At 43.5% G+C, this 13,735-nt stretch overlaps 1 protein-coding gene across 7 annotated transcripts in view; it reads right to left on the reverse strand.

Moving 5' to 3' along the window:
• The window catches only part of LOC126272819 (uncharacterized), a 468,602-nt gene that overhangs the window by 124,992 nt on the left and 329,875 nt on the right, over window positions 1-13,735 (reverse strand). The window lies entirely within an intron of this gene.

The raw sequence follows: 13,735 nt of genomic DNA on the forward strand, positions 1-13,735 counted from the left end.
TTTTTTAACACAGCATAATAGAATCTGGCAAACTGATTATTAATCCATGTCATCAGCTAAACGATTTCGCCTACACTACCAAGAACTCTGAAACGCCATAAGTTTCGCATTCCTTATGCGTTTGATATTTGTCGAACACTTGCGATTCACGCATGGGCTGTACAATTTAGAGAAGTAACCAGGTCTCCCCTGCCATACTGAACATATCTCTATGTGAAGCTGTTCTCACTAAGAGCAATCCTCTTCTTGTTCTGAAGGTCAGGCAGACCTCTCGTCTCGTTGTGGGGAACATGTTAATGAAGTGTCCTTAAGACGAGCGCCTGCGTATGGAGGCAGCACCGCACAGCTGTTTTGCAGTGCAGGTAGCGTAGACGAGTCTGTGTAGGCGAACACACCATCGACAAGGCTAACAGTGAAAGTTCCACTGGACTGCAACAAGATGAATACACCACTCACAGCTTCAAAGCACAACTCGCTTCGTAGAATATATATTCTTTGTAATAAGGGTATAAATGTCAACTATTAAAGAATAATAAAAGAAAGTGGCGCCGAGAGTGAGCAGAACGCTAAAGAGGACAGATTACAGTGACGGGTGTTACAGTTTGATTGTTCATTCCAGGAAATTGCCTGTAGTACTTATTTTTCGTTCGCTTGTACTATCATAAATTTCCATTCCAATTTCATCGATTTTTCCACATCACAAATAAATTATTTCACAATGTTATTACATCATAATTTAAATTTAATTTCATCTATGGAAACTGAACCAAATAAATACTGTTACGTCACAACCCGGCTATTGAGCGGTTACGCATAAACAGCTCCACTTGCTAGGCTGGTTTAAGTTTGAAAATTAGCTAACTACGTCTTTAAAGTTCCTGACCGGCCTAATGCCCATAAAACTGAATTCATCAAGAAAATACAGTAATTGTTTTTCTCTTCTACATAGACCACTTCGCCTGAGTCTGAAATGTTTTACAATTACCCTTCCGTAGATATATGAACTAGCATTTTCGTAAGGGATTTCAAACTTTGCATTTTGACCTCGTCGAGTTACCCAATCAACCAAGACTGCGGCTATAACCTCAAGCAATTCTGGGAACCAGAATCTATGTTGTTGTTGTTGTTTGATGCAGCTCTCCATGCTACTCTATCCTGTGCAAGCTGCTTCATCTCCCAGTACCTACTGCAACCTACATCCTTATGAATCTGCTTAGTGTACTCATCTCTCGGTCTCCCTCTACGATTTTTACCCTCCACGCTGCCCTCCAATGCTAAATTTGTGATCCCTTGATGCCTCAAAACATGTCCTACCAACCGATCCCTTCTTCTAGTCAAGTTGTGCCACAAACCTCTCTTCTCCCCAATCCTATTCAATACCTCCTTATTAGTTACGTGATCTATCCACCTTATCTTCAGTATTCTTCTGTAGCACCACATTTCGAAAGCTTCTATTCTCTTCTTGTCCAAACTAGTTATCGTCCATGTTTCACTTCCATACATGGCTACACTCCAAACAAATACTTTCAGAAATGACTTCCTGACACTTAAATCTATATTCGATGTTAACAAATTTCTCTTCTTCAGAAACGCTTTCCTTGCCATTGCCAGTCTACATTTTATATCCTCTCTACTTCTACCATCATCAGTTATTTTACTTCCTAAATAGCAAAACTCCTTTACTACTTTAAGTGTCTCATTTCCTAACCTAATTCCCTCAGCATCACCCGATTTAATTTGACTACATTCCATTATCCTCGTTTTGCTTTTGTTAATGTTCATCTTATATCCTCCTTTCAAGACACTGTCCATTCCGTTCAACTGCTCTTCCAAGTCCTTTGCCGTCTCTGACAGAATTACAATGTCATTGGCGAACCTCAAAGTTTTTACTTCGTCTCCATGAATTTTAATACCTACTCCGAATTTTTCTTTTGTTTCCTTTACTGCTTGCTCAATATACAGATTGAATAACATCGGGGAGAGGCTACAACCCTGTCTCACTCCTTTCCCAACCACTGCTTCCCTTTCATGCCCCTCGACTCTTATTACTGCCATCTGGTTTCTGTACAAATTATAAATAGCCTTTCGCTCCCTGTATTTTACCCCTGCCACCTTTAGAATTTGAAAAAGAGTATTCCAGTCAACATTGTCAAAAGCTTTCTCTAAGTCTACAAATGCTAGAAACGTAGGTTTGCCTTTCCTTAATCTTTCTTCTAAGATAAGTCGTAAGGTCAGTATTGCCTCGCGTGTTCCAGTATTTCCACATAATCCAAACTGATCTTCCCCGAGGTCGGCTTCTACTAGTTTTTCCATTCGTCTGTAAAAAATTCGTGTTAGTATTTTGCAGCTGTGGCTTATTAAACTGATTGTTCGGTAATTTTCACATCTGTCAACGCCTGCTTTCTTTGGGATTGGAATTATTATATTCTTCTTGAAGTCTGAGGGTATTTCGCCTGTCTCATACATCTTGCTCACCAGATGGTAGAGTTTTGTCAGGACTGGCTCTCCCAAGGCCGTCAGTAGTTCTAATGGAATGTTGTCTACTCCAGGGGCCTTCTTTCGACTCAGGTCTTTCAGTGCTCTGTCAAACTCTTCACGCAATATCGTATCACCCATTTCGTCTTCATCTACATCTTCTTCCATTACCATAATATTGTCCTCAAGAACATTGCCCTGTATAGACCATCTATATACTCCTTCCACCTTTCTGCTTTCCCTTCTTTGGTTTTAACTGGGTTTCCATCTGAGCTCTTGATATTCATACAAGTGGTTCTCTTTTCTCCAAAGGTCTCTTTAATTTTCTTGTAGGCTGTATCTATCTTACCCCTAGTGAGATAAGCCTCTACATCCTTACATTTGTCCTCTAGCCATCTCTGCTTAGCCATTTTGCACTTCCTGTAGATCTCATTTTTGAGACTTTTGTATTCCTTTTTGCCTGCTTCATTCACTGAATTTTTATATTTTCTCCTTTCATCAATTAAATTCAATATTTCTTCTGTTACCCAAGGATTTCTACTAGCCCTCGTCGTTTTACCTACTTGACCCTCTGCTGCCTTCACTACTTCATCCCTCAAAACTACCCATTCTTCTTGTACTGTATTTCTTTCCCCCATTCCTATCAATTGTTCTCTTATGCTCTTCCTGAAACTCTGTACAACCATTGGTTCTTTCAGTTTATCCAGATCCCATCTCCTTAAATTCCCACCTTTTTGCAGATTTTTAGTTTTACTCTACAGGTCATAACCAATAGATTGTGGTCAGAGTCCACATCTGCCCCTGGAAATGTCTTACAACTTAAAACCTGGTTCCTAAATCTCTGTCTTACCATTATATAATCTATCTGATACCTTTTAGTATCTCCAGAGTTCTTCCACGTATACAACCTTCTTTCATGATTCTTAAACCAAGTGTTAGCTATGATTAAGTTGTGCTCTGTGCAAAATTCTACTAGGCGGCTTCCTCTTTCATTTCTTAGCCCCAATCCATATTCACCTACTATGTTTCCTTCTCTCCCTTTTCCTACACTTGAATTCCAGTCACCCATTACTATTAAATTTTCGTCTCCCTTCACTATCTGAATAATTTCTTTTATTTCATCGTACATTTCTTCAATTTCTTCATCATCTGCAGAGCTAGTTGGCATATAAATTTGTACTACTGTAGTAGGTGTGGGCTTCGTATCTATCTTGGCCACAATAATGCGTTCACTATGCTGTTTGTAGTAGCTTACCCGCATTCCTATTTTCCTATTCATTATTAAACCTACTCCTGCATTACCCCTATTTGATTTTGTGTTTATAACCCTGTAGTCACCTGACCAGAAGTCTTGTTCCTCCTGCCAAGGAACTTCACTAATTCCCACTATATCTAACTTTAACCTATCCATTTCCCTTTTTAAATTTTCTAACCTACCTGCCCGATTAAGGGATCTGACATTCCACGCTCCGATCCGTAGAACGCCAGTTTTCTTTCTCCTGATAACGACATCCTCCTGAGTAGTCCCCGCCCGGAGATCCGAATGGGAATCTATACAACATCAAAAGTGAAAGGATTTCCGATGCAGGTGGAGCACCAACGGACACGTTGCTCATTGCATGTGCTGCTGGATGCAGGCTTAACACCGAACATTGGACACGCTCCAAGGTATGAACAGCAGAAAAATCGCCTTGGGCCCGCTACGTGAGGTAAGTGGGAAGGTGTATGTAGATAAAAGACCCGCACTCATCCGCAGGCAACCAATAAATAAGCGCATCTGATGATGGAGACGTGATCGATTTTCGAAACACTGTGCCTGTTGGACACACAGATCCAACCCCACACTAGTGTGTTATCATTCCTTTAGTACAAATATTTTGCTCTATTTCTTTTTTGTCAACCCATCTCGCACAAAGTTTTCTCATAGAGAAGGAATCATACAAAATGTACCCCACTCTTTCTTTAGATACGCTTTTAGTGTTAGGATCTTCACATACTCCTAACACCCATCACCAAAGACAACATTGTACAGCTTCTTCATGTTGTGTGGTTACAGTTTTTGTACCTCCTATAAATGTTTCATTTTCGAGGGAAGTGGCGCGGCGTTTGAATCCAGCCACCCACTTTGTAACTTCAGTATGTCGCAGCACATTTCTTATAAACATTGGCTTCGAAAGCTTTTTAGTATCTTTGAACAAATTATTTCGAACGTGATAAATTTGTATATTTGTCACAATTCATATGTCCTCTGGATCAATCACAAGCCTTTTCAAGATCTAAAACTACACATTCGGTGGACAGTCAAATTCCTTTCTTTTGTGGGTTAATGGCTCAGTTGTTTGTCAGCGATATACGAACAGCCCTACCCAAATCCTCGTACTTCGTATCAAATATTGTGAATCATTTTCCTTTTCAGAATTATTGGAAGCATTTTATTGTCAACACCTGTTCGAACGAATCTACATTTACTGTATACTCCCCAAGTATACTCCCTAAGCCACCTGACGGTGTGTGGTGGAGGCAACCTCTATTACAACTAACTGATCGCCGGGCGGAGTGGCCGAGCGGTTCTAGGCGCTACAGTCTGGAGCCGCGTGACCGCTAAGGTCGCAGGTTCGAATCCTGCCTCGGACATGGATTTGTGTGTTGTCCTTAGGTTAGTGAGGTTTAAGTAGTTCTAAGTTCTAGGGGACTGATGACCTCAGCAGTTAAGTCCCGTAGTGCTCAGAGTCATTTGAACCATTTTTGTTGAACTAACTAATCTCCCCTCCCCCCCTTCCTTGTTCCACTAATGAATGGCTTCCGTGAAGAATAGCTGTCGGCAAACTTAATACCTCGGATTCCGACGTTCTGTGGTCATCTCGCGAGACGTAAGTGGAAGCAGATAAAATGTTGACCGACTCTTTCCAGAACGTACTCTCTCGGAATTTCAATAGTAAAGCACTCCGTGATGCACAACGCCATTCTTGGTGCCCCTGCCACTGGAATTTGCTCCAACATTTCCGTTACGGTCTCGCGCCGACTAAACGATCCCGAGACGAAACCCGCGGCTCTCCGTTGGATCTTATCTATATCTTCTAGTAAACCAACCTGGTAAGGTCCGAAACTAAAAGCAATGTTCAACAATCGGTCTTATAAGTCACTTCTTTCGTGGATGAATTATATTTCCGCAAGATTATTTCTATGAATCTCTGTCTGTCATGTGCTTTTCCTGCTGTTTGTTTTATGTGGTCACTCCATATGGTTAACTCCTAGATATTTTACAGTAGTTACTGCCATGAGTACTGTAACTATACAATAATGGATTTTTTTCCTTAGGTACGAGCAATATAATGCATAGGAGAAGCAGTCCACTACTGTATAAATAGACTGCTGATGATAAACTTCTGTAAACAGTAAATACCGTAAAATATCTAGGACTAACCATACGGAGCGACGTTATGTGCAATGACCACTTAAAGCAAATAACAGGAAAACCAGATGCCAGACAGATTCATAGGAAAAATCTTAACACTTTATAAGAAGGACTACGAGACTTCTAGAAAATATAATTTTATTAATCTCTTTCAGCTGTTGTTGCGTAGGACGGTCTTTTACTCCTCAGGCGTGCCGAGACGGTTTTCGAAATTCTTTGATTTGTTATTCATACTCGGGTCACAGAAATAGTATCATGACTGGTTTTGACTTCTTAGCAACTCATTGCCAGGTGATACGAGTACGTTCAAATAGTAACTCGCTAAAGTACAGCATGTCCGTATATTGTCTTTGCAAGTTAAGACTTTAATAACTTTAAAATTATACTAGATATTAACAAATGGTTTCCAACATGTGACAAGACAGCCCATAAGTTTTTTTTACCTTCCAGGTGACGCAATTTTGACGCAAAATTGAACTTGAAAATACAAAATGTGGACGCCACAGCTGAAAGCTCATTGTATCGCCTGGTTCACACAGAAGACGTCCGCTTCGCAACGACACTTAACACGGTATGGAAGACAATCACTGTCCCGCCCAATTATTCTGGCTTAGGATACGTCATTTATGGAAATAGGTAGTGTTCTCCATAAAAACAGACCGGTTCGCCGACGCTGACAAGGTATTGCAGGCGTCTGAAAGAAGTCCGACAAAATCGGTGCGTACGGCAGCCAGAGTGTTCTAAAGAGAATATCAACAGTGTGCATAAGAAGTTCGGTGATATATCCCTACAACTGTTTCAGGTGTTATAATGTCTACGGACAAATCTCACTGATCAATTCTTTTCCATCGAGTCTACCGTCAGCAGTGATGTTGACCAGATCTTGCTGTTCCACAGCTGGAACACCTGCAACCTGACGTCGTACTCCAGCAGAATGGGTCACCACCCCATAGGTCCGTAAATGTTCGTTAATTTCTAGACAAGAAGTTTACGGATAGGTGGATTGGACGAGAAGGTCCAATTCGATGGCCGTCACTATCCTCTGACCTCACACAACTAGGTTTCTTCCTGTAGGATCTGGTGTGCTGAACAAAAGTAAGAGACCTATAGGCCTTGAAGGCGCGCAAGCACAACGCATTTGAACGTATCACCGTGGAGATCGTGAATCGTACATGGAGAGGGAATTCCGAGTAAACGTTGTCCATGTCACCAAGCGCGCACACATTGATGTGTCTGATTGAGGAAACAAAACTTTATGAGTTATCACATGTTGAAAACCATTTGTTAATATCTAGTATAGTTCGAAAGGTATTAAATTCGTTCTTTGCAAAGATGATTTATTAACACCGTGTACAGCTGAAAAGGGCACGAAAAAGCTGTTCTCTGGCCCTTTTCAGCTGGACTTTCAGGAGTTACCATGTACCAGGTGCATAAGAAAGATACCGGAATTTGTCTGCAATAATTACACGTCTGTTGTTTGAAACTGATAAACGATGTTTTATTCAAAATAATCGCCATTGTTATTTATGCATTTCTCGCAACTCTTCGGCAGGCTATGAATTCCACGGCAAAAAAAAAAAAAAAAAAAAAAAAAAAAAAAAATTTCTTCTTTTGAAGCGAAGCAGTCAGCGAAGTATTTTCGTACATTTTCACACGAATTGAGACGTTGTTCAGTGAGAGCGTTCTCAGTGATGCAAACAGATGATAATCGAACGGAGCCAAGTCTGGAGAATAAGCCGTATGCCCTGGTATTTCCGACATTAACGCCTCGGTGGTTTCCCTGACCCGTTTTGCTGTGGGCGATGGGGCGTTATCACGGGAGCCATATGACTTTGTGTTGCCTTTTTCCATATTCAGGTGGTTTTTCACATAATGCTGGATTTAAATCGATCATTTGCTGCTGGTAGCGATCAGTGTTAACGATTTCACAAGGTTTTAGCGGATCATAATGGATAGCACTCTTCTGTCCCACCAAACACAGAGCATTGACTTCTTTCCAAAGCGATTTCATCTTGCAATGGATGTCGATGGTTTTCCTGGATTCACCCATGATTTACGAAGCTTAGAAGTCTCAAAATATATCCATTTTTCATCGTCTGTCAGTATTCGATGGAGAAACTACTTTCTTTTGTATCTCGCGAACAGCAATGCACAAACAGCTTTTCGATTTGCTTGCTGCCTATCATTCAGTTCAGGCGGAACCCATTTTCCCACTTTCTGCACCTTTCCCATAGCTTTCAACCGAAGAGATACGGCTTTCTGAGTCACATTCAATTGTTCCGCGAGTTCCTTTTGACTTTAAGTATCATCTTCATCCTCCTGCAATTCGTTGTCTCCGAAATTTTTCAGTGGTTTCCCACGCTCGTCGTTTCTCATGCCAAAATCACCACTTTTTAATTTTTTAATCACTCGAAACATTGAGTTTTCGCAAAAGAATGTTCCCCGAAAGCTTCGAGAGGCATTCGATGCGATTCTGCAGCAGTTTTCTTCAAATGATAACGGAAAACCAATGCTGTCCGCAAATCGTAGTTCGTAGGCAAAAAACTCGACATGTTTACGGCTTTGAAAGAGATACTTATGTATGAAACTTGGGTTACTGTGTTGACATTCGTCGTCAGCCGTTACAGGAAGCAGGAGATAGCGCTGCAGATGCGGTCTCACGGGCCCTACACTCACGGCTAGCACCATCTATAGGGAAATTCCGGTTTTATACTTCTGCAACTGGTAATGTACTCATGTGACCTGACGATGACATGCGAAGAAGCTGAGATCGGTTATCATATCATTTGTGCAGCCTTAGACTGAAAAGCAAATTAAAGGATTCCGCTGTTTTATCCTAAAGTGTTACGTCTAGTCTGTCTCTTTAATTTACTTCCGCGGATTGCTCGCCCTAGCCGGCTGCAGTAGCCGTGCGGTTCTAGGCGCTTCAGTCCGGAACCGCGCTGCTGCTACGGTCGCAGGTTCGAATCCTGCCTCGGGAATGGATGTGTGTTATCTCCTTAGGTTAGTTAGGTTTAAGTAGTTCTAAGTCTAGGGAACTGATGACCTCAGATGTTAAGTCTCATAGTGTTCAGAGCCATTTTTTGTTTACCCTACGCTGGCAACCGTACAGGTGTGCCCTGAAAGTATCCTTTGGGGCGCTGTCAACTATTTTGTGAGAAATGTGCTGTTCACAATCTCGCTTTATACGCTTCCAGACCCACCAAGATACTAAGTGCTTTTTTTTCTTTTTTCCCCCTGCTTTGGATGCCAGTGCCGGCTGGAACGAATGAGACTATAGCGGAGCCTTTCTGTCGCAGAGCGCGCTTTTTGTGTGTGTGTGTGTGTGTGTGTGTGTGTGTGTGAAGCAGTGAAGAGCGTGCTGTGCAGGTATTCACTGGCCCGGAACCACACTGGAAGCCAATGGCCGAGAATCGGCGGCCCCCTCTGCCGGCAACCGATACGTGCAAACAGAGCAAGTAGGTGGGACCACCGCCGTGGGATCTCTCAGCCTGCCAGCTAGGCAGGAGCAGCGGGTGAGGCGCGCGTTTGCGTGCCAGGTCACGCCCCGGCTGTGGCCACGAGGGGAGCACGTCCATCGCGGCCCATTCTTCTCCGGGTGCTTCTTCCTCGCCTTTTACTGAACCTCGCCTCCAGTGCAAACACACGCTCTGCTCCTCGGATATTCCTCGACTGGCGACAGAGATTAAACAGCGGATCGGTTCCTGCGAAATTACTGGCAAAGAGCTGCAATACCTACAATTCGTGTTCGAGAAAAACTGATATTCCACATCATACCAGGGCGGCTTTAACATCGAATCATCAAAAGTAGGGTCGCAACCTTCATATGGGTGGCGGAATTTATTAAATAATCAGGATAATTAAAGCACAGGAAGGCTTTAAAGCCAGAAGTAACATAAAAAAGATAAATTCCGCCCTAACCTGTCATGGAGGCCCAACGGTACCGACCGACTGCCGTGTCCTCCTCAGACCACAGGCGTCACTGCATACGGATATGAAGGCCACGTGGTCAGCACACCGCTCTCCTGGCTGTATGTCAGTTTACGATACCGGAGACACTACTTCTCAATTAAGTAGCTCCTCATTTTGCCTCCCAAGGGCTAAGCACTCGGCAGACCGGATGGCCATCCAACCAGGTGCTAGCCCAACCCGACAGCCCTTAACTTCGGTGATCTGACGGGAACCGGGGTTACGACTGCGGCAAGGCCGTTGCTAGAAGTAATATACGCTCATCAAAAAGAGTTTTGCATCACCTCGGTTCCGAGAGTTCCAGAACCTGTACAGAAAATTGGAACAGAGACCAACATAAACATCATTTCCGCCCTTTTTATTGCTCATGAAAACTACACATTGCATGTTGTACCACCATACAGTGAGACCTTCAGACACGGTGGTCCAGATTGCTGTACACACCGGTACCTACAATACCCAGTAGCATGTCCTCTTGCACTGATGCATGCCTTCATTCGTCGTGGCATACTATCCACAAGTTGATCAAGCCACTGTTGGTCCAGATTGTCCCACTCCTCAATGGCGATTCGGCATCGATCCCTCAGAGTGATGGTGGGTCATGTTGTCCACAAACAGCCCTTTTCAATCTATCCCCAGCATGGTTGATAGGGTTCATGTCTGGAGAACAGATTGGCCGCTCTAGTCGCATGATGTCGTTATCCTAAAGAAAGTCATTGACAATATGTGCACGATGGGGGCACGAATTGTCATCCATGAAGACGAATGCCTCGCCAATATGCTGGCAACATGGTTGCACTATCGGTCGGAGGATGGCATTCGTATATCATACAGCCATTCGGCTACTTCCATGACCACCAGCGGCATACGTTGGCCTCACATAATGCCAACCCAAAACAGCAGGGAACCTCCACCTTGCTGCTCTCGTTGGATAGTGTGTCTAAGGCGTTCAGCCTGACCGGGTTGCGTCCAAACACGTCTCCGACGATTGTCTGGTTGAAGGCATATGCGACACTCATCGGTGAAGAGAACGTGATGTCAATCCTGAGCGGTCCATTTGACATGTTGTTGGGCCCACCTGTACCGCGCTGCATGCTGTCGCGGTTGCAAAGATGGACCTCGCCATTGACGTCGGGAGTGAAGTTGCGCATCTTGCAGCCTACTGTGCATAGTCTGAGTCGTAATACGACGTCCTGTGGCTGCACGAAAAGCATTATTCAACATGGTGCCGTTGCCGTCAGGGTTCCTCCGAGCCAAAATCCGTAGGTAGCGGTCATCCACTGCAGTAGTAGCCCTTGGGAGGCCTGACCGAGGCATGTCATCCACATTTCCTGTCTCTCCGTATCTCCTCCATGTCCGGACAACATGGCTTTGGTTCATTCCGAGACGCCTGGACACTTCACTTGTTGTGAGCCCTTCCTGGCACAAAGTAACAATGTGGCCGCGATCGAACCGCGGTATTGACCGTCCGGGCATGATTGAACTACAGACAACACGACCCGTGTACCTCCTTCCTGTTGGAATGACTGGAACTGATCGGCTGTCGGACCCCCTCCGTCTAATAGGCGCTGCTCATGCGTGGTTGTTTACATCTTTGGGCTGGTTTAGTGACATCACTGAACAGTCAAAGTGCTTGTGGCTGTGATACAATATCCACAGTCAATATCTATCTTCAGGAGTTCTGGGAACCGGGGTGATGCAAAACTTTTTTTGAAGTGTGTAGAAACGAGCGCTGCTTCTTTGTCACTGTCACTTTGTCCTCGCCTTTCCCCATTACTCGGGGTCGGCTTTTCTAATCATGCGGCTCCATCTATACTGTCTGATCAAAAGTATCCGGACATCACTATTAGTGCAGAATTGAAACTAGATATGACGAGTGGGGGGGAGGGGGATGCCAGTATGAAAGGAGATGGGAAATACTGTGTGGTCAGCAGAGTACCAGTAACAGTAGGATGGTCAGCCAGCAGAGCTCAATGACTTCGAATGTGGACGGTCATCGGCTGTCACCTGATTAACGAATATAGGATGTCAAATTAAACAGCTTTCAGCCGTCTAGTTTCCAAACATTTTTTTTTTTCAAACTTGTTTCAGTGTTTTTCTACGCCATCTTCAGGCCCCTGACCGACCTGTAGGAAGATTCTACCGCGGTTCTGATCAAAACAGGGGCCAGCCATACTGGCAGACTTCAGCTATGACTATGGCGATTACTTCAGGCATCACCTGTGGGCGGATGAAAGTTGAAACAGACTGATAGACAGAAATGCAGTCGGAGAACAAATGGAAAAAATGTGATATAATTAATAATTAACAATTTTCGGATTTGTTACCTTTAGTTTGCTGCGAAACCTTGCTTCCTTCCGTTGATATCATGCGATTTTTTAGAATTATACTCCGCAATAATCGGCGCTCCCTGTCCGAAAGTAGAGGGGGTCTGGCTGTTCTCCGTTTACCTGTGCTTGTTCCTCTAAGCTTCCTGTTCGTAATCACAACTGTCGACCTGGGCATCTGTAGAAGGGCTGAAATTTCTCTGACTTATTTATTGTAATCGCCATGGCAAAAATCTACTAATACCAGTGTTGCTGGCCCCTGTTTTGATCAGAACCGAGGGAGATTCTTCCTACACGTCGGTCAGGGTCCTGAAGATGGCGTAGTAAAAAGGTGAAACTGGTAGCCAAATAAAACAAGTTTGGAAACTAGACGGCTGAAAAATGTTTAATCTGACATCCTGCATCGAACGGCCGAGTCGCGCAACCAGCTCTAACAAGATGGAAATAGAGAGACTTTGTCAATAAATAAGTCAGAGAAATTTCAGCCCTTCTACAGATGCCCAGGTCGACAGTTGTGATTACGAACAGGAAGCTTAGAGGAACAAGCACAGGTAAACGGAGAACAGCCAGACCCCCTCTACTTTCGGACAGGGAGAGTCGATTATTGCGGAGTATAATTCTAAAAAATCGCATGATATCAACGGAAGGAAGCAAGGTTTCGCAGCAAACTAAAGGTAACAAATCCGAAAATTGTTAATTATTAATTATATCACATTTTTTCCATTTGTTCTCCGACTGCATTTCTGTCTATCAGTCTGTTAAGATCCCTTTCTTTTCTAAAATGGTTAGAGGTATCAAGTAGAAACTTACGTCACGTACTAAGGTCTACGGCCCCTTTGCAGTATAAATAATTTACGTTTCTAAGTCAACGAAATCAAAAGGTATGGCCATATATGTCACATATTTTAATACTCGACAAAAATGCTTACATATATGACGGTCCTGGTGGTTTAACGATAAAATGCATATCTTGAAACCGAGATTTTGTGGGGTCGAATCTAGTTCGGACCGCGGATTTTTCAGTCTACGTTTTAACCTAGCCTTCATCCCTCAACGATTTGAGGAGTCGGCATAAACAACAAATGGTTCAGAGTGCTGGTTAAACTGAAGGTCCCGTTTCCCGTTTTGGATAACTGGGGTGGCGCCGAAGTTGCGGCCAATAGAAAGCTTCTATCAAGCCGCTGAGCCAAACGAAATTGTTATTATTGTTATTGTTATCATCTACATACATAATTTTGTGAGGAACGCTCAGAGCGCGATTCTACTGACATTTGCCCAGTTTTTTCAATTAAGTTTATGTTTTCTGTAGGACAATGAAGGGACGAGAAGTAATGCGGTAAATAAAAACAACAGAGTTACAGGTAACTGCAGGTCGGGAGAAATTACGGTTTTCTGTAGAAGATCCCCCAATTTTTTTGCAATATGAAAGTTATACGCATGGTTGAGAGGAGAGGGGGGGTGGGGGGGGGAGGGGCACTTGCTGTGCTCTTAGATAGATTTGACGAGAGCGGCGATGTGACTCGTAAACTGGCGAGGCGAGAAGTCATGA

The sequence above is a fragment of the Schistocerca gregaria genome, chromosome 5 (genome assembly GCF_023897955.1).
Source record: "Schistocerca gregaria isolate iqSchGreg1 chromosome 5, iqSchGreg1.2, whole genome shotgun sequence".
NCBI classification, from domain to species: domain Eukaryota; kingdom Metazoa; phylum Arthropoda; class Insecta; order Orthoptera; family Acrididae; genus Schistocerca; species Schistocerca gregaria.